Genomic DNA, 22,440 nt, shown 5'->3' with positions numbered 1-22,440 from the left:
CAGTGCATATTTTTTATATTGAATTTTATGAATGTTAAAATTGTTGGCTCCTGAAAGAATGATGAACAAGAGAAATATCATTGCAGATCTGAAAAATCATAAAATTGATTTTTGAAGCAAGAAAAAGCAGTGAAAAAAAAAAAGAGAAAAAATTATAATAAAAAAAAGCAAAAGAGGTAGAAAAAGCCAATAGCCCTTTAAACCAAAAGGCAAGGGTGAAAAGGATCCAAGGCTTTGAGTATCAATGGATAGGAGGGCCCAAGGAAATAAATCCAGGCCTAAGCGGCTAAATCAAGCTGTCCCTAACCATGTGCTTGTGGCATGCAGTCCAAGTGAAAGGCTTGAGACTGAGTGGTTAAAGTCGTGATCCAAAGCAAAAGAGTGTGCTTAAGAACTCTGGACACCTCTAATTGGCGATTCTAGCAAAGCTAAGTCACAATCTAAAAAGGTTCACCCAGTTATGTGTCTATGGCATTTATGTATCCTGTGGTAATACGGGAAAACAAAGTGCTTAGGGCTACTGCCAAGACTTATAAAGTAACTGTGTTCAAGAATCAACATACTAAACTAGGAGAATCAATAATACTATCTGAACTCTGAGTTCCTATGGATGCCAATCATTCTGAATTTCAAACGATAAAGTGAGATGCCAAAACTGTTCAGAAGCAAAAAGCTACTAGTCCCGCTCATCTAATTGGAATCTGAGCTTCACTTAAAACTCTGAGATATTTTTGCTTCTTAATTTCTTTTTATCTTATTTTATTTATCTAGTTGCTTAGGGACAAGCAACAGTTTAAGTTTGGTGTTGTGATGAGCGGATATTTTATACGCTTTTTGGGTGTAATTTCATGTAGATTTAGTATGTTTTAGTTAGTTTTTAGTATAATTTTATTAGTTTTTAGGCGAAATTCATATTTCCGGACTTTACTATGAGTTTGTGTGTTTTTTTGTAATTTCAGGTATTTTCTGGCTGAAATTGAGGGAGCTGAGCAAAAATCTGATTTAGGCTGAAAAAGGACTGCTGATGCTGTTGGATTTTGACCTCCCTACACTCGGAATGGATTTTTTGGAGCTATAGGAGTCCAATTGGTGCGCTCTCAATTGGGTTGAAAAGATAGACGATGTAAATTGGCGTTTAACGCCAGTGCCATGCTGCAGTCTGGTGTTCAGTGCCAGAAACAGGTTGCAAGTTAGAGTTCAACGCCAGAAACAGGTTACAACCTGGTGTTCAACTCCAGAAACAGCCCAGGCACGTGAGAAGCTTAAGTCTCAGCCCCAGCACACACCAAGTGGGCCCCAGAAGTAGATTTCTGCATTATCCATCTTAGTTTACTCATTTTCTGTAAACCTAGGTTACTAGTTTAGTATTTAAACAACTTTTAGAGACTTATTTTGTATCTCATGACATTTTAGATCTGAATTTTGTATTTTTGACGGCATGAGTCTCTAAACTCCATTGTTGTGGGTGAGGAGCTCTGCAGCGTCTCGATGAATTAATGCAATGATTTCTGTTTTCCATTCAAACACGCTTGTTCCTATCTAAGATGTTCATTCGCGCTTCACTATAAAGAAGGTGATGATCCGTGACACTCATCACCTTCCTAAATCCATGAACGTGTGTGGTGGATGAAATTGTGATCATCAATGTTGTATTCTTTGTTGTTGTATGGAATAATTATAATGGCTCTTTGGTATGTGTGGACACAACTCCGTTCAACTAACCAGCAAGTGTACTGGGTCATCCAAGTAATAAACCTTACGTGAGTAAGGGTCGATTCCACAGAGATTGTTGGTATGAAGCAAGCTATGGTCATCTTGTAAATCTCAGTCAGGCGGATAGTAATTGATTATGGATTTTTGAAAATTAATAATAAATAATAAACATAAAATAAAGATAAAGTTACTCATGTATTTCCATGGTGGGAATTTCAGATAGGTGTATGGAGATGCTGTGCTCCTCCTGAATCTCCGCTTTCCTACTGCTTCATCCAATCCTTCTCACTCCTTTCCATGGCAAGCTGTATGTAGGGCATCACCGTTGTCAATAGCTACATCCCATCCTCTCAGTGAAAAACGTCCAAATGCTCTGTCACAGCATGGCTAATCATCTGTTGGTTCTCAATCAGGTTGGAATAGAATCCCTTGATTCTTTTGCGTCTGTCACTAACGCCCAGCCTTCAGGAGTTTGAAGCTCGTCATAGTCATTCAATCCCGGAATCCTACTCGGAATACCACAGAAAAGGTTAGACTTTCCAGATTCCCATGAATGCCGCCATCAATTCTAGCTTATACCACGAAAATTCTGATCAAGGAATCCAAGAGACGTGCGCCCGGTCTAAGGTAGAACAGAAGTGGTTGTCAATCACGCGCGTTCATAGGTGAGAATGATGATGAGTGTCACAGATCATCACATTCATCAAGTTGAAGTGCAACAAATATCTTAGAATAGGAATAAAGAGAATTGAATAGGAAATAATAGTAATGGCATTAAAACTTGAGGTATAGCAGAGCTCCACACCCTTAATCTATGGTGTGTAGAAACTCCACCATTGAAAATACATAAGTGAAAGGTTCAGGCATGGCCGAATGGCCAGTCCCCAAAACGTGATCAATAGCCTCCTAAGATGAAGAATAAAACAAAACTGAGACCAAAGATGTCTAATACAATAGTAAATTATCCTATTTATACTAGACTAGCTAATAGGGTTTACATGAGTAAGTAATTGATCCATAAATCCACTTCCGGGGCCCACTTGGTGTGTGTGTGGGCTGAGCTTGATCTATCCACAAGCTGAGGCTTCTTTTGGAGTTGAACGCCAAGTTGTAACGTGTTTTGGGCGTTCAACTCTGGGTCGTGACGTGTTTCTGGCGTTTTACTCCAAATAGCAACATGGAACTGGCGTTGAGCGCCAGTTTGCATCGTCAATTCCCAAATAAAGTATGGACTATTATATATTGCTGAAAATCTCTGGATGTCTACTTTTTAACGCCGTTGAGAGCGCGCCATTTGGAGTTCTGTAACTCCAGAAAATCCATTTTGAGTGCAGGGAGGTCAGATTCCAACAGCATCAGTGATGAGCGGATAATTTATACGCTTTTTGGCATTGTTTTTAGTATGTTTTTAGTATAATCTAGTTAGTTTTTAGTATATTTTTATTATTTTTTAGTTAAAATTCACTTTTCTGGACTTTACTATAAGTTTGTGTGTTTTTCTGTGATTTCAGGTATTTTCTGGCTGAAATTGAGGGTCCTGAGCAAAAATCTGATTCAGAGACTGAAAAGGACTGCAGACGTTGTTGGATTCTGACCTCCCTGAACTCTAAGTGGATTTTCTGGAGCTACAGAAGCCCAATTGGCGCGCTCTCAACGGCATTGGAAAGTAGACATCCTGGGCTTTCCAACAATATATAATAGTCCATACTTTGCCCGAGATTTGATGGCCCAAACCGGCGTGGCAAATCAGCCTCAGAAATTCCAGCGTTTAACGCTGGAACTGGCATAAAACTTGGAGTTAAACGCCCAAACTGGCATAAAAGCTGGCGTTTAACTCCAGAAAAGGTCTCTACACGAAAATGCTTCATTTCTCAGCCCAAGCACACACTAAGTGGACCCAGAACTGGATTTTTACGTCATTTACTCATTTCTGTATACCCTAAGTTACTAGTTTACTATTAATAGGATCTTTTGACATTGTATCTGCACCTCATGACACTTTACACGTTTCTTTGTGTACCTTCCACAGCATGAGTCTCTAAACCTCATGGTTGGGGGTGAGGAGCTCTGCTGTGTCTTGATGGATTAATGCAATTACTACTGTTTTTCATTCAATCATGCTTGCTTCCATTCTAAGATATCACTTGTTCTTAAATCGGATGAATGTGATGATCCGTGACAATCATCATCATTCTCAACTATGAATGTGTGCCTGACAACCACCTCCGTTCTACCTTAGATTAAGTAGATATCTCTTGGATTCTTTAACCGGAATCTTCGTGGTATAAGCTAGAACTGATGGCGGCATTCAAGAGAATCCGGAAGGTCTAAACCTTGTCTGTGGTATTCTGAGTAGGATTCAATGATTGAATGACTGTGACGAGCTTCAAACTCCTGAAGGCGGGGCGTTAGTGACAGACGCAAAAGAATCACTGGATTCTATTCCGGCCTGATTGAGAACCGACAGATGGATAGCCGTGCCGTGACAGGGTCCGTTGAACATTTCCACTGAGAGGATGGGAGGTAGCCACTGACAACGGTGAAACCCTTGAATACAGCTTGCCATGGAAGGAGCCTTGCGTGCTTGAAGAAGAAGACAGTAGGAAAGCAGAGATTCAAAAGATGGAGCATCTCCAAAACCTCAACCTATTCTCCATTACTGCAAAACAAGTACTTAATTCATGTTCTTTTGCTTTTTACAATCAATCCTGATAATTTCTAATATCCTGACTAAGATTTACAAGATAACCATAGCTTGCTTCAATCCGACAATCTCTGTGGGATCGACCCTTACTCACGTAAGGTATTACTTGGACGACCCAGTGCACTTGCTGGTTAGTTGTGCGGGATTGCAAAAGTGTGATTGCAATTTCGTGCACCAAGTTTTTGGCGCCGTTGCCGGGGATTGTTCGAGTTTGGACAACTGACGGCTTATCTTGTTGCTTAGATTAGGACTGTTTTATTTTTGTTGGTTTAGAGTCTTTTAGTTGAGTCTAGTTTCGTATTTTAAGTTTGGTGTCAATTGCATGCTTTTGTTTTTTTTCTTTTAGTTTTTCGAATTTGCATGTCCTTAGTCTCTTTTTTATCCTTAAAAATTTTAAGTTTGGTGTCTTCTTTGTGTTTTCCTTTAAGTTTTCGAAAATTTGTGTTTGATTTTCTAAAAATTTTAAGTTTGGTGTCTTTTGTGCTTTTAGTCACTTAAAATTTTTTCAAAAATTTGTTCTTGGTGTTCATCTTGATCTTCAAAGTGTTCTTGGTGTTCATCTTGACATTCAAAGTTTTCTTGTTTGTTCTCTTTGTTTTGATCTAAAATTTCTAAGTTTAGTGTCGTTCTGTTGTTTTTCTCTTTCCTCATTAAAATTTAAAAATAAAAAATTATTCTTTCCTTGTTTTACTCATAATTTTCGAAATTTTGCATTAAATTAGTCAAAGATTTTCAAAATCATATCTTTTCAATCATTTTTATTTGCAATCATATCTTCTCAATCATATCTTTTTCAAAATAATTCTCAATCATATCTTTTTAATTAATTAATTAATTTAGTTTTCAATTTGCTTTGATTTTATTTTTCGAAATTTTATTTTATTTTCTATTTATTTTCTTTTATTATTTTCGGTCACTTTTAATTAAAATAAAATAAAAAAACTTTACTTGTGAATCCATATCATATTCCCTTTCTCCATCATGGACCTAAGTGGAATTGAACAGTCCAGAAGGACTCTGGGGTCATATGCTAACCCCATTACAGCTGCATATGGGAGTAGCATCTGTACACCTCCCATCAAAGCAAGCAGCTTTGAGCTAAATCCTCAACTCATTATCATAGTGCAGCAAAATTGCCAGTATTCCGGTCTTCCACAGGAAGAGCCTACTGAGTTTTTGGCACAATTCTTACAAATTGCTGACACAGTACGTGATAAAGAGGTGGATCAGGATGTCTACAGACTATTACTGTTTCCATTTGCTGTAAAAGATCAAGCTAAGAGGTGGTTGAATAACCAACCTACAGCAAGCATAAAGACATGGAAACAGTTATCAGACAAATTCCTGAATCACTTTTACCCTCCAAAGAGGATGACACAGCTAAGGCTGGACATCCAAGGCTTTAAACAAGAGGATAATGAATCCCTTTATAATGCCTGGGAGAGGTATAGAGGTATGCTAAGAAAATGTCCCTCTGAAATGTTTTCAGAGTGGGTGCAGTTAGACATCTTCTACTATGGGCTTACAGAAAAAGCTCAGATGTCTTTAGACCACTCAGCTGGTGGATCTATACACATGAGGAAGACAATTGAAGAGGCTCAAGAGCTCATAGACACTGTTGCTAGAAACCAATATTTGTACTCTAGCAATGAGTTCTCCCCAAAAGAGGAAGTTAGGGCAGTAGCCACTGATCCTAATCCTCAAGAACAGATGATTGAGCTTAGTCAACAATTGCTCCTGATGACAGAACAGTTAGCAGAATTTAAAGAGATGCTCCATGAAACTAAAGTTGCTAACAAGAACATAGAACTGCAGTTAAATCAAGCAAAACAGCAGATATCTAAACAGATAACAGAAGAATGTCAAGCAGTTCAACTAAGGAGTGGGAAGACATTGAATAACACTGCTCAAGGTAGCAAAAAGCCAAATAAGGAACAATTGACAGAGGATAACCAAACCACTGTTCAAAATCCCTCTGAGGACAGTAAGAGCCCAGAGAGGAATGCTGTTGGCGTTCAAACGCCAGAAAAGGAGGGAAAGCTGGCGTTAAACGCCCATTCCCTGCCTAGTTCTGGCGTTCAAACGCCAGAAAAGGGGGAAAAGTTGGCGTTAAACGCCCATTTTCCACCCAATCCTGGCGTTCAAATGCAAAAGAGGAATCAGACACCTGAGAGTGCTGATAGTAATCCCTCTAAAAAGTCTTCTTCAACCACTTCTGTAAGGAATAAACCTGCAGCATCTAAGGTTGAAGAATATAAAGCCAAGATGCCATATCCTCAGAAACTCCGCCAAGCGGAACAGGATAAGCAATTTTCCCGCTTTGCAGACTATCTAAGGACTCTTGAAATAAAGATTCCGTTTGCAGAGGCACTTGAGCAAATACCTTCTTATGCTAAGTTCATGAAAGAGATCTTAAGTCATAAGAAGGATTGGAGAGAAACTGAAAAAGTTTTTCTCACTGAAGAATGCAGTGCAGTCATATTAAAGAGCTTACCAGAGAAGCTTAAAGATCCTGGAAGCTTTATGATACCATGCACATTAGAGGGTAATTGTACCAAGAAAGCTCTATGTGATCTTGGGGCAAGTATAAACCTAATACCTGCATCCACTATCAGAAAGCTTGGCTTGACTGAAGAAGTCAAACCAACTAGGATATGTCTCCAACTTGCTGATGGCTCCATTAAATACCCATCAGGCATAATTGAGGACATGATTGTCAAGGTTGGGCCATTTGCCTTTCCCACTGACTTTGTAGTGCTGGAAATGGAGGAGCACAAGAGTGCAACTCTCATTCTAGGAAGACCTTTCCTAGCAACTGGACGGACCCTCATTGATGTCCAGAAAGGGGAATTAACCCTAAGAGTCAATGAGGATGAGTTCAAGTTGAATGTTGTCAAAGCTATGCAGCATCCAGACACATCAAACGACTGCATGAGCACTGATATTATTGATTCTTTGGTGGAGGAGGTCAATATGACTAAAAGTCTTGAATCAGAGCTAGATGACATCTTTAAAGATGTTCAGCCTGATCTGGAGGAACTAAAGGAAATAAAAGAAATTCTGAAAATTCCTCAGGAAGAAGATAAGCCTCCTAAACCAGAGCTCAAGCCACTACCACCATCCCTGAAATATGCATTTCTGGGAGAAGGTGACACTTTTCCAGTGATCATAAGCTCTGCTTTAAATCCACAGGAAGAGGAAGCACTAATTCAAGTGCTAAGGACACACAAGACAGCTCTTGGGTGGTCCATAAGTGATCTTAAGGGCATTAGCCCAGCAAGATGCATGCACAAGATCCTATTGGAGGATGATGCTAAGCCAGTGGTTCAACCACAAAGGCGGCTAAATCCAGCCATGAAGGAGGTGGTGCAGAAAGAGGTCACTAAGTTACTAGAGGCTGGGATTATTTATCCTATTTCTGATAGCCCCTGGGTGAGCCCTGTCCACGTTGTCCCTAAGAAGGGAGGCATGACAGTGGTTCATAATGAAAAGAATGAACTAGTTCCTACAAGAACAGTTACAGGGTGGCGCATGTGTATTGACTACAGAAGGCTCAATACAGTCACCAGAAAGGATCATTTTCCTTTACCATTCATAGACCAGATGCTAGAGAGACTAGCAGGTCATGAATACCACTGCTTTTTGGACGGCTACTCAGGTTACAACCAAATTACAGTAGATCCTCAGGACCAAGAGAAAACAGCATTTACATGTCCTTCTGGAGTATTTGCCTACAGAAGGATGCCTTTTGGTCTGTGCAATGCACCTGCAACCTTTCAGAGGTGCATGCTCTCTATCTTCTCAGATATGGTAGAGAAATTTCTGGAAGTCTTCATGGATGACTTTTCAGTATTTGGAGACTCATTCAGCTCCTGCCTTAACCATCTAGCACTTGTTCTAAAAAGATGCCAAGAGACCAACCTAGTTTTAAACTGGGAAAAATGTCACTTTATGGTGACTGAAGGGATTGTCCTTGGGCATAAAATTTCAAACAAGGGAATAGAGGTGGATCAAGCTAAAGTTGAAGTAATTGAAAAATTACCACCACCTACCAATGTTAAGGCAATCAGAAGCTTTCTGGGGCATGCAGGATTCTACAGAAGGTTTATAAAGGATTTTTCAAAAATTGCCAAACCTCTGAGTAATCTGCTAGCTGCTGACACGCCATTTATCTTTGATAAGGAGTGTCTGCAGGCGTTTGAGACCCTGAAAGCTAAGCTGGTCACAGCACCAGTCATCTCTGCACCAGACTGGACATTACCATTTGAACTAATGTGTGATGCCAGTGACCATGCCATTGGTGCAGTATTGGGACAAAGGCATGGTAAGCTTCTGCACATCATTCATTATGGCAGCCGTATTCTAAATGATGCACAGAAGAACTACACAACCACAGAAAAAGAGTTACTTGCAGTGGTTTATGCCATTGACAAGTTCAGATCTTATTTAGTAGGATCAAAAGTGATTGTGTACACTGACCATGCTGCTCTTAAATATCTACTCACAAAGCAGGATTCAAAACCCAGGCTCATAAGATGGGTGTTGCTTCTGCAAGAGTTTGATATAGAAATAAGAGACAGAAAAGGGATAGAAAATCAAGTAGCTAATCACCTGTCCCGGATAGAACCAGTAGCAAGAGCATCCCTCCCTCCTACTGAGATCTCTGAAACCTTTCCGGATGAGCAATTGTTTGCTATTCAGGAAGCTCCATGGCTTGCAGACAGTGCAAACTATAAGACTCAAGGTTCTCCTTCTGTAACCATGGAGAGGAAGCATGAAGAGCTTCTCTCAAAACAAAGTCAAACAGAGCCCCCACAGTCAAACTATAAGTTTGGTGTTGGGAGGCCACCACCAACTTCTAAGTTTGGTGTTGAACCCCCACATTCAAACTCTAAGTTTGGTGTTGGGAGGTTCCAACATTGCTCTGAACATCTGTGAGGCTCCATGAGAGCCCACTGTCAAGCTTCTGACATTAAAGAAGCGCTTGTTGGGAGGCAACCCAATGTTATATTTATTATTTTTCCTTTGTTGTTTTATGTTTTCTATAGGTTGATGATCATGGAAAGTCACAAAATCAATTGAAAAAGCAGAAACAGAATGAAAAACAGAAAGAAAAACAGCACACCCTGGAGGAAAACTTGCTGGCGTTTAAACGCCAGTAAGGGCAGCAAATGGGCGTTTAACGCCCAGTCTGGCACCATTCTGGGCATTTAACGCCAGAAAAGGGCACCAGACTGGCGTTAAACGCCAGGAATTGGCACCAAGCTGGCGTTAAACGCCAGAAATGGGCACCAGCCCGGCGTTTAACGCCAGGATTGGCAGGAGGAGCATTTTTGCTTACCACTTGGTGCAGGGATGAATTATCCTTGACACCTCAGGATCTGTGGACCCCACAGGATCCCCACCTACCCCACCACTCTCTCTTCTTTCTTCTTTTGCTCGAGGACGAGCAAACCTTCTAAGTTTGGTGTGGTAAAAGCGTTGCTTTTTGTTTCTCCATAACCATTTATGGCACCTAAGGCCGGAGAAACCTCTAGAAGGAGGAAGGGGAAGGTAAAAGCTTCCACCTCCGAGCCATGGGAGACGGAGAGATTTATCTCAAGGGATGCACTTTCCTCCACAAAACTATTGGGAGCAAATCAACACCTCCCTAGGAGAATTGAGTTCCAACATGGGACAACTAAGGGTGGAGCACCAAGAACATTCCGTCCTCCTCCATGAAATTAAAGAAGATCATAGAATCATGAGAGAGGAGCAACAAAGGCAAGGAAGAGACATTGAGGAGCTCAAGCACTCCATAAGATCTTCAAGAGGAAGAACAAGCCGCCATCACTAAGGTGGACCCGTTCTTTAATCTCCTTGTTCTTTATTTTCTATTTTTCGAATCTTTATGCTTATGTTTATCCATGTTTGTGTCTTATTACATGATCATTAGTATCTTAGTGTCTATGCCTTAAAGCTATGAATGTCTTATGAATCCATCACCTCTCTTAAATGAAACATGCTTTAATCACAAAAGAACAAGAAGTACAGGATTTCGAATTTATCCTTGAAACCAGTTGAATTAGTTTGATGTGGTGACAATACTTTTTGTTTTCCGAATGAATGCTTGAACAGTGCATATGTCTTTTGAATTTGTTGTTTTGAGAATGTTAAAATTGTTGGCTCTTGAAAGAATGATGGAAAAAGAGAACTGTTATTGAGGATCTGAAAAATCATCAAAGTGATTCTTGAAGCAAGAAAAAGCAGTGAAAAAAAATTTCGAAAAAAAAAAGAGAAGAAAGAAAGAAAAAGAAAAAAAAAGAAAGAAATAAAGTTGTGATCCAAGGCAAAAAGAGTGTGCTTAAGAACCCTGGACACCTCTAATTGGGGACTCTAGCAAAGCTGGGTCACAATCTGAAAAGGTTCACCCAATTATGTGTCTGTGGCATGTATGTATCCGGTGGTAATACTGGAAGACAGAGTGCTTTGGGCCACAGCCAAGACTCATACATTAGCTATGTTCAAGAATCATTATACTTAACTAGGAGAATCAATAATACTATCTGAGTTCTGAGTTCTTATAGATGCCAATCATTCTGAACTTCAAAGGATAGAGTGAGATGCCAAAACTGTTCGGAGGCAAAAAGCTACTAGTCCCGCTCATCTAATTGGAGCTAAGTTTCCTCGATATTTTGGAGTCTATAGTATATTCTCTTCTTTTTATCCTATTTTGATTTTCAGTTGCTTGGGGACAAGCAACAATTTAAGTTTGGTGTTGTGATGAGCGGATAATTTATACGCTTTTTGGCATTGTTTTTAGTATGTTTTTAGTATAATCTAGTTAGTTTTTAGTATATTTTTATTAGTTTTTAGTTAAAATTCACTTTTCTGGACTTTACTATGAGTTTGTGTGTTTTTCTGTGATTTCAGGTATTTTCTGGCTGAAATTGAGGGTCCTGAGCAAAAATCTGATTCAGAGACTGAAAAGGACTGCAGATGCTGTTGGATTCTGACCTCCCTGCACTTGAAGTGGATTTTCTGGAGCTACAGAGACCTAATTGGCGCGCTCTCAACGGCAATGGAAAGTAGACATCCTGGGTTTTCCAACAATATATAATAGTCCATACTTTGCCCGAGATTTGATGGCCCAAACCGGCGTGGCAAATCAGCCTCAGAAATTCCAGCGTTTAACGCTGGAACTGGCATAAAACTTGGAGTTAAACGCCCAAACTGGCATAAAAGCTGACGTTTAACTCCAGAAAAGGTCTCTACACGAAAATGCTTCATTGCTCAGCCCAAGCACACACTAAGTGGACCCAGAACTGGATTTTTACGTCATTTACTCATTTCTGTATACCCTAAGTTACTAGTTTACTATTAATAGGATCTTTTGACATTGTATCTGCACCTCATGACACTTTACACGTTTCTTTGTGTACCTTCCACAGCATGAGTCTCTAAACCCCATGGTTGGGGGTGAGGAGCTCTGCTGTGTCTTGATGGATTAATGCAATTACTACTGTTTTTCATTCAATCATGCTTGCTTCCATTCTAAGATATCACTTGTTCTTAAATCGGATGAATGTGATGATCCGTGACAATCATCATCATTCTCAACTATGAACGTGTGCCTGACAACCACCTCCGTTCTACCTTAGATTAAGTAGATATCTCTTGGATTCTTTAACCGGAATCTTCGTGGTATAAGCTAGAACTGATGGCGGCATTCAAGAGAATCCGGAAGGTCTAAACCTTGTCTGTGGTATTCTGAGTAGGATTCAATGATTGAATGACTGTGACGAGCTTCAAACTCCTGAAGGCGGGGCGTTAGTGACAGACGCAAAAGAATCACTGGATTCTATTCCGGCCTGATTGAGAACCGACAGATGGATAGCCGTGCCGTGACAGGGTGCGTTGAACATTTCCACTGAGAGGATGGGAGGTAGCCACTGACAACGGTGAAACCCTTGCATACAGCTTGCCATGGAAGGAGCCTTGCGTGCTTGAAGAAGAAGACAGTAGGAAAGCAGAGATTCAGAAGATGGAGCATCTCCAAAACCTCAACCTATTCTCCATTACTGCAAAACAAGTACTTAATTCATGTTCTTTTGCTTTTTACAATCAATCCTGATAATTTCTGATATCCTGACTAAGATTTACAAGATAACCATAGCTTGCTTCAATCTGACAATCTCCGTGGGATCGACCCTTACTCACGTAAGGTATTACTTGGACGACCCAGTGCACTTGCTGGTTAGTTGTGCGGGATTGCAAAAGTGTGATTGCAATTTCGTGCACCAATCAGCAGTCCTTTGTCAGCCTCCTATCAGAGTTTTGCTCAAGTCCCTCAATTTCAGCCAGAAATTACCTGAAATCACAGAAAAACACAAAAACTCATAGTAAAGTCCAGAAATGTGAATTTAACATAAAAACTAATGAAAACATCCCTAAAAGTAGCTTGAACTTACTAAAAGCTACCTAAAAACAATGCCAAAAAGCGTATAAATTATCCGCTCATCACAACACCAAACTTAAATTGTTGCTTGTCCCCAAGCAACTGAAAATCAAATAGGATAAAAAGAAGAGAATATACTATAAATCTCAAAATATCAATGAATATTAATTCTAATTAGATGAGCGGGACTTGTAGCTTTTTGCTTCTGAACAGTTTTGGCATCTCACTTTTTCCTTTGAAGTTCAAAATGATTGGCTTCTCTAGGAACTTAGAATTTTGGATAGTGTTATTGATTCTCCTAGTTAAGTATGTTGATTCTTGAACACAGCTACTTTTATGAGTCTTGGCCGTGGGCCTAAGCATTTTTTTATCCAGTATTACCACCGGATACATAAATGCCACAGATACATGACTGGGTGAACCTTTTCAGATTGTGACTCAGCTTTGCTAGAGTCCCCAGTTAGAGGTGTCCAGAGCTCTTAAGCACACTCTTTTTGCTTTGAATCACAACTTTAACCCCTCAATCTCAAGCTTTTCACTTGGACCTTCATGACACAAGCACATGGTTAGGGACAGCTTGGTTTAGCCGCTTAGGCCTGGATTTTTTTTCCTTGGGACCTCCTATCCATTGATGCTCAAAGCCTTGGATCCTTTTTACCCTTGCCTTTTGGTTTTAAGGGCTATTGGCTTTTTCTGCTTTCTTTTTCTTTTTCTTTCTATTTTTTTCGCAAGCTTTTGCTATTCACTGCTTTTTCTTGCTTCAAGAATCAATTTATGATTTTTTAGATCATCAATAACATTTCTCTTTGTTCATCATTCTTTCAAGAGCCAACAGTTTTAACATTCATAAACAACAAGATAAAAAATATGCACTGTTTAAGCATTCATTCAGAAAACAAGAAGTATTGTCACCACATCAATATAATTAAACTAAATTCAAGGATAAATTCGAAATTCATGTATTTCTTGTTCTTTTGAATTAAAAACATTTTTCATTTAAGAGAGGTGAAGGATTAATGGAATTATTCATAACTTTAAGACATAGTTACTAAACACTAATGATCATGAAGTAGAGACACAAAACATAGATAAACATATAATATAAAAACCGAACAGCAGAAAAGTAAGAACAAGGAATGAATCCACCTTAGTGGCGTCTTCTTCTTGAAGGACCAACAATGTCCTTGAGCTCTTCTATGTCCCTTCCTTGCCTTTGTTGCTCCTCCCTCATTGCTCTTTGATCTTCTCTTATTTCATGGAGAATGATGGAGTGCTCATGATGTTCCACCCTTAATTGTTCCACATTGTAGCTCAAATCTTCTAGGGAAGTGTTGAGTTGTTCCCAATAGTTGTTGGGAGGAAAGTGCATCCCTTGAGGCATCTCGAGGATTTCTTGATGATGAGCTTCCTCATGCATCTCTTGAGATCCGTGGAGGGTCTCTCTTGCTTGCTCCATCCTTTTCTTGGTGATGGGCTTATCCTCTTCAATGAGGATGTCTCCTTCTATGATAACTCCAACTGAGTAACATAGATGGCAAATAAGATAAGGAAAAGCTAGCCTTGCCATGGTGGAGGACTTTTCGGCTATTTTGTAGAATTCATGGGAGATGACTTCATGAACTTCTACTTCCTCTCCAATCATGATGCTATGAATCATGATGGCCCGATCCACAGTAACTTCAGATCGGTTGCTAGTGGGGATGATGGAGCGTTGAATGAACTCTAACCACCCCCTAGCCACAGGCTTGAGGTCCAGTCTTCTTAGTTGAACCGGCTTGCCTTTGGAGTCTCTTTTCCATTGAGCTCCTTCCACACATATGTCCATAAGGACTTGGTCCAACCTTTGATTAAAGTTGACCCTTCTAGTGTAGGGGCGTTCATCTCCTTGCATCATGGGCAAGTGGAATGCCAACCTCACATATTTCGGACTAAAATCTAAGTATTTCCCCCGAACCATTGTGAGATAATTCTTTGGACTCGGATTCACACTTTGATCATGGTTCCTAGTGATCCATGCATTGGCATAGAACTCTTGAACCATTAAGATTCCGACTTGTTGCATGGGGTTGGTTAGGACTTCCCAACCTCTTCTTCGGATTTCATGTCGGATCTCCGGATACTCATTTTTCTTGAGTTTGAAAGGGACCTCAGGGATCACATTCTTCTTTGCCACAACATCATAGAAGTGGTCTTGATGGCTTTTGGAGATGAATCTTTCCATCTCCCATGACTCGGAGGTGGAAGCTTTTGTCTTCCCTTTTCCTTTTCTAGAGGATTCTCCGGCCTTAGGTGCCATTGATGGTAATGGAAAAACAAAAAGATTATGCTTTGACCACACCAAACTTAAAATATTGCTCGCCCTCGAGCAAGAGAAGAAAGAAGAGAAGAAGAAGAAGAAGAAAATATGGAGGAGAGTGAGGGAAGGTGTTTCGGTTAAGGTGTAGAAGAGGGGGTTTGTGTTGTGTGAAAATGAAGTAGAATGGAAGGGTATATATAGGGAGGGGAGTGGGTGTAGTTTCGGTCATTTAGGGTGGGTTTGGGTGGGAAAGATTTTTTGAATTTTGAAGGTGGGTGGGGTTTATGGGGAAGAGTGGATGGATGTGAGTGGTGAAGGGGGTAATTGGGAAGAGAGGTTTGAGGTGATTGGTGAAGGGTTTTTTGAGGAAGTGTGTTTATTGGAAAGAGAGAATGAATGTTGAGAAAAGGGGAGAATATGTTAGGTGGGGATCCTGTGGGGTCCACAGATCCTGAGGTGTCAAGGATTTACATCCCTGCACCAATTAGGCATGTAAAATGCCTTTGCACACCATTCTGGCGTTTAAACGCCAAAGTGATGCACACTCTGGGCGTTCAACGCCCATGTGTAGCATGTTTCTGGCGTTGAACGCCAGTTCCATGCTTGTTACTGGCGTTCAGCGCCAACTTTCCTCAAGGCATATTCCTGGCGTTCAAACGCCAGGATGTTGCTTGTTTCTGGCGTTCAGCGCCAGAAACATGCTCTGTTCTGGCGTTGAACGCCAGCCAGATGCACCTTACTGGCGTTTAAACGCCAGTAAGTCCTTCCTCCAAGGTCTGATTTTTCTTCTGCTATTTTTGATTCTGTTTTTAATTTTAGTATTTTTTTCATGACTCCACATGATCATGAACCTAATAAAACACAAAATAACAATAAAATAAAATTAAAATTAGATATATAAAAATTGGGTTGCCTCCCAACAAGCGCTTCTTTAGTGTCATTAGCTTGACAGGGGGCTCTCATGGAGCCTCACAGATATTCAGAGCATGATGAGGGCATCCCAACACCAAACTTAGAGTTTGAATGAGGGGGCTTCTCAACACCAAACTTAGAGTTTGGTTGTGGCCTCCCAACACCAAACTTAGAGCTTGACTGTGTGGGCTCCTTTTGACTCTGTACTGAGAGAAGCTTTTCATGCTTTCTCTCCATGGTTGCAGAGGAAGGTCCTTGAGCTTTAAACACAAGGTAATCCCCGTTCAATTGAAGGACTAATTCTCCTCTGCTAACATCAATCACAGCTTCTGCCATCGCTAGGAAGGGTCTTCCAAGGATGATGCATTCATCTTCTTCCTTCCTAGTGTCTAAGATTATGAAATCAGCAGGGATGTAAAGGCCTTCAACCTTTATTAACACGTCCTCTACTAATCCATAAGCTTGTCTTACTAACTTGTCTGCCAATTGAAGTGAGAATAAGGCAGGCTGTACCTCAATGATCCCCAGTTTCTCCATTACAGATAGTGGCATAAGATTTATGCCTGACCCCAGGTCACACAGAGCCTTGTTAAAGGTCATGGTGCCTATAGTACAGGGTATTAAGAATTTACCAGGATCTTGTCTCTTTTAAGGTAGAGTTTTCTGAATCCATGTATCTAGTTCACTAATGAGCAAGGGGGATTCACCTTCCCAAGTCTCATTACCAAACAACTTGGCATTCAGCTTCATGATAGCTCCTAGATATTGAGCAACTTGCTCTCCAGTTACATCTTCATCCTCTTCTGAGGAGGAATAGTTTTCAGAGCTCATGAATGGCAGAAGGAGATTTAGTGGAATCTCTATGGTCTCTATATGAGCCTCAGATTCCTTTAGGTCCTCAATGGGGAACTCCTTCTTGTTTGAGAGACGTCCCAGGAGGTCTTTCTCACTAGGATTTTTGTCCTTCTCCTCCCTTGTGCATTCGACCATATTGATTACTTCAATGGCCTTGCAATCTCCTTTTGGATTCTCTTCTGTATTGCTTGGGAGAATACTGGGAGGAGTTTCAATGACTTTCTTACTCAGCTGTCCCACTTGTGCCTCCAGATTTCTAATGGAGGACCTTGTTTCACTCATGAAACTTAAAGTGGCTTTTGACAGATCAGAGACTAAGTTTGCTAAATTAGAGGGGCTCTGTTCAGAATTTTCTGTCTGTTGCTGAGAAGATGATGGAAAAGGCTTGTTATTACTGAGCCTATTTCTTCCACCATTGTTAAAGCCTTGTTGAGGCTTTTGTTGATCCTTCCATGAGAAATTTGGATGATTTCTCCATGATGAGTTATAGGTGTTTCCATAAGGTTCACCCATGTAATTAACCTCTGCCATTGCAGGGTTCTCATGATCATAAGCTTCTTCAGAAGCTGCCTCTTTAGTACTGTTGGATGCATTTTGCCATCCATTCAGACTTTGAGAGATCATGTTGACTTGCTGAGTCAACACTTTGTTTTGAGCCAATATGGCATTCAGAGTATCAATTTCAAGAACTCCCTTCCTCTGAGGCGTCCCATTATTCACGGAATTCCTCTCAGAAGTGTACATGAACTGGTTATTTGCAACCATGTCAATAAGTTCTTGAGCTTCTACAGGCGTTTTCTTTAGGTGAATGGATCCACCTGCAGAATGGTCCAGTGACAGTTTCGAAAACTCAGATAGACCATAATAGAATATATCTAATATGGTCCATTCTGAAAACATGTCAGATGGACACCTTTTGGTCAACTGCTTGTATCTTTCCCAAGCTTCATAGAGGGATTCACCATCCTTTTGCTTGAAGGTTTGAACATCCACTCTAAGCTTGCTCAGCTTTTGAGGAGGAAAGAATTTATCCAAGAAGGCCGTGACCAGCTTTTCCCAGGAGTCCAGGCTATCTTTAGGTTGTGAATCCAACCATGTTCTAGCTCTGTCTCTTACAGCAAAAGGGAAAAGCATGAGCCTGTAGACTTCAGGATCTACTCTATTCGTCTTTACAGTCTCACAAATCTGCAAGAACTCAGTTAAAAACTGATAAGGATCTTCAGATGGAAGTCCATGAAACTTGCAGTTTTGTTGCATTAAAGCAACTAGCTGAGGTTTCAGCTCAAAATTGTTTGCTCCAATGGCAGGAATAGAGATACTTCTTTCATTAAATTTGGAAGTGAGTTTAGTAAAGTCACCAAGCATCCTCCTTGCATTATTATTATTTTCGGCTGCCATCTCCTTCTCTTGTTCGAAAATTTCTGAAAGGTTGTTTCTGGATTGTTGTAATTTAGCTTCTCTTAGTTTCCTCTTCAGAGTCCTTTCAGGTTCTGGATCAGCTTGAACAAGATGCTTTTATCCTTGTTTCTGCTCATATGAAAGAGAAGAAAACAAGAAAAGAAAGAGAAATCCTCTATGTCAAAGTATAGAGATTCCTTTATGTTAGTAGAAGAAAAAAAAAGGGTAGAGTAGTGAAGAAGAATGGGTAAGGATAGAGGTGGTGATCTGAGATGAAGAGAGATGAAGAGAAGTGTTAGTGAATAAATAAATAAATAGATAGAAGGAGAGATAGAGAATTTCAAAAATAATTTTGAAAAAGTGGTTAGTGATTTTCGAAAATTAAAGATAAGATATAATTAAAATTAAAATTTAAACAATTAAAAAGAATTTTTTTGAAAAAGAGGGAGGTATTTTCGAAAATTAGAGGGGGAAAAGTAGTTAGGTGGTTTTGAAAAAGATAAGAAACAAACAAAAAGTCAAATAGTTAATTGAAAAAGATATTAAAATCAAATTTGAAAAGATAAGAAGATAAGAAGTTAGATAAGATATTTTGAAATCAAATTTTTGAAAAAGATAAAATTTTGAAAAAGATATGATAAAAAGATAAGGTTTTTAAGAAAAAGATATTTTGAAAAAGATCTAATTTTCAAAATTAAAATTGATTACTTGACTAACAAGAAACTAAAAGATAAGATTCTAGAATTTAAAGATTGAATCTTTCTTAATAAGAAAGTAACAAACTTCAAATTTTTGAATCAATCACATTAATTGTTAGTAAAATTTCAATTTTTTTTTAAAAGATAAGAAAAAGATTTTGAAAATAAATTTTTTAAAATTTCGAAAATTACAAAAAAAATGAAAAAGATGTGATTTTTGAAAAAGATTTTGAAAAGATAAGATTTTTAAAATTGAAAATTTGACTTAACTTATAAGAAACAACTAATTTTTAAAAATTTTTGACCAAGACAACCTAAAATTTCGAAAATTTGGAGGGAAATAAGAAAAAGATATTTTTTGATTTTTGAATTTTTAATAAGGAGAGAGAAAAATTAAAAACGTCATTTTTGTGTTTTTCTCTTTTCTTTATGGATCAAAACAAAGAATGCATGCAAGAACACTATGAATGTCAAAATGAACATCAAGAACACTATGAAGATCATGATGAACATCAACAACATAATTTTGAAAGATTTTTGATGCAAAGAAAACATGCAAGACACCAAACTTAGAAATCTTTAATGCATGGACTCTAACAAACAAAAAAATGCATATGAAAAACAACAAACAACACAAAACAAGAAAACATCAGGATCAAACAAGAAGACTTGTCAATAACAACTTGAAGATCATGAAGAACACTATGAATGCATGGAATTTTCGAAAAACTAATGCATAAATTTTAAAAACATGCAATTGACATCAAACTTAAAAATTGACTCAAGACCCAAACAAGAACACAAAATATTTTTGGTTTTTTTATGATTTTATGATTTTTTTGTATTTTTATTATATCTAGGCGTGGCACGCCAACCTTTGGGACCAAGGCAAATAGAGGGCGTGACATGCCAGTCTCATGGCGTGGCACGTTGGTAGTATTTTCCAGAGAAGAAGGAGAGAAGCCGATGAACTGGGGCGTGCCACTTGGATGACGAGGCGTGTCACGTCATCAAGAAGATGATGCATTCAGAGGGGCGTGGCACGCCAAACCCTGGGCGTGCCACGCTGGTACAAACTTCCAGAAGCATGGAGATGTGAAAGATGGCCTTGGACGTGCCGCTTGGTGTCGAAGGCGTGGCACGCCAGGTTACTTGGGCCAATTAAAATGTCCTGGGCGTGCCACTTTGGCTCAAAGGCGTGGCACGCCAAGGGTGAAATAGAGGACGGCGTGCCACTTGAATGGTGAGGCGTGGTGCGCCAAGTTAGAAACAAAGGGAGCGTGACACGACAGAGTAGCGCCAGTCACACGCTAGCTAGAAGATCATGTTTGTTGAGTTTCTTTTCCCTCCAAATTGTAATTTTATTTTCACTTTTGTAATTTCCTTTATTTTCTAGATCTAGGAGTAGTATAAATACCCTTGGAATTATTGGAAAAAGGGGGTTAAGAAGTCACAGAGATCATTATCTCAAGAGATTGTAGAGTTTTAGTTTTCAATTCACTTTTCACTTTTCACTTTTCACACTTCATCTCTTCCATCTTTAGTACTTTCTTTCTGAGCTATGAGTAGCTAAATTCCCTCTCATTGAGAGAGGGAGCTCTATTGTACTTGATGGATTAATGATAGTAAATTTCTTCTTCTCTTCATCTTCTCTTTGATTTTCTAGAAGGAATTTTGATTTTCATGCTTAGTGTTCAATTAACTTAGAAAAGAGATTGAATGCAAAATGGGTTTCATGGGAACCTTGGAAAAGGAAACATGAAACCATGCTAGAAATACCTTCTCACACTTGAGTAGAATCTGGGTTTTGTTTTGGATATGGCGACATACAATCCTCCCTCTACTTGGATCTATGATGATGTATGGTATAATCAGGGACCAAGCATATCTCTCTTCATGAGCAATTAGACCAAGAAAATGGCTATTGCTCAAGATCTGAGAGATTGAGTCACCAAGGGATTGGGGCTCAATCAATCATGATTGCCAAGAGGTCAATGAGTTGCATGATTGAAGAGGATATGAGTTGGATTTAATCCAAAGAGACAATATCTCCTGATCTCAATGAATTCCCCCATTCTTATATCTCCCGTTCTTTTATAGCTTTTATTTACATTTTGCAAATTCCCATTCCCCTTTACATTCCTGCAATTTCCATTTCTGCACTTTATTGCTTTCCTTTATTCTTTTGCCATTTATGTTTCTGCCATTTATAATTCTGCACTTACAACTTACTCTGTTAAGCTTGACTAATTCACCAATTAATTTAAATTGTTCAAATCTACCAATCTCTATGGATACGATCCCACTCCACTGTAGGTTAATACTTGATGATAATTTTGGTGCGCTTGCCAAGAGCGGATTCATCAATATTATTGGGAGGAGAGTGAATCTCAAACTCATCAGTCTCTTTTTGTAGTCTTTGAGCATATAAAATTCTTGCTTTGTATTCTTGCACTTTTGGCTTCCCTCCTGATTTGTCTTGTGGGGTTTAAGTCAAAGGTATAGGGACATGGTCTTCTTGATGAGGGGCTTCCTCCATGACTTCAAATTGTGTATCTTTGCTTGGGGTTTCTTCACTTAACACCTTGCCACTCCTCAGGGTGATGGCTTTATATTCCTCTCTTGGGTTTAGGATAGTATCACTGGAAAGGAATTTGAAGGTTTCTCAGCAAATTGTTTAGGAAGTTATCCCACTTGCACTTTCAAATTCTTAATGGATGCTTCTTGTTTTTTAAAGTTAGCTCTGGTCTCTTGCATGAAGTTTATGGTTGATTGGACAAATGTGGTTGTGAATTAGGAAGCTTTTCCAAGAAAATTTCAAGTGGAGAAGATTTTTGAGGGTTTCGAGGTGGCTGAGCTGGTTGTTATGGATGAGGGTTGCTAAAGTTGTTGAAGTTGTTGTTGTTTCTCTGGCTTTGGTTATTCCATCCAAAATTGGGGTAATTCCTCTATCAAAATTGTAGGTTTTTGAGTAAGGGTCATTATGTGGTGGTCTAGGAGGGTTTCCCATATAGTTTACTTGCTCAACAGGGTTAAGATTAAATGGTTCACAACCTTCACTAAAAGAGGCTCCTCCACCCATCTCATAAGAAAGGCCTTGTGTTCCTAATGCAAATACTTGCATATTCCCAAGTTGCTTTGTGAGTGCAGTAATTTATTGGGACATAGCATTGTTTTGTGCTAAAATAGTATCCAATGTATCTAGCTCCATTACCCCTCTCTTCATATTTCTTTCTGAGGAGTACAAATATTGATTGTTAGTAATAATCTTTATCAACTCTAACGCTTCACCAGTAGTCTTCATGTGTAAACATCCTCCAGCTAAATTGTCTAATGAATTCCTTGAATTGGGATTGATTCCATCATAGGAAATTTGAAGTTGAACACAATCTACAAACATGTCAAAGGGAATCTCCTAAGCATTTCT

General features: G+C 39.3%; 1 non-coding gene across 1 annotated transcript; it reads left to right on the top strand.

Moving 5' to 3' along the window:
• The first annotated feature begins 17,815 nt into the window (after positions 1-17,815).
• LOC112712826 (small nucleolar RNA R71) lies at positions 17,816-17,919 on the top strand. The gene has a single exon (XR_003157910.1). It is a non-coding gene; the product is annotated as a small nucleolar RNA R71 (small nucleolar RNA).
• The last annotated feature ends 4,521 nt before the right edge of the window (positions 17,920-22,440 follow it).

Source organism: Arachis hypogaea, chromosome 1 (genome assembly GCF_003086295.3).
Source record: "Arachis hypogaea cultivar Tifrunner chromosome 1, arahy.Tifrunner.gnm2.J5K5, whole genome shotgun sequence".
In the NCBI taxonomy this organism is placed as follows: Eukaryota; Viridiplantae; Streptophyta; class Magnoliopsida; order Fabales; family Fabaceae; genus Arachis; species Arachis hypogaea.
This window is presented reverse-complemented; position numbering and strand designations above follow the sequence as displayed.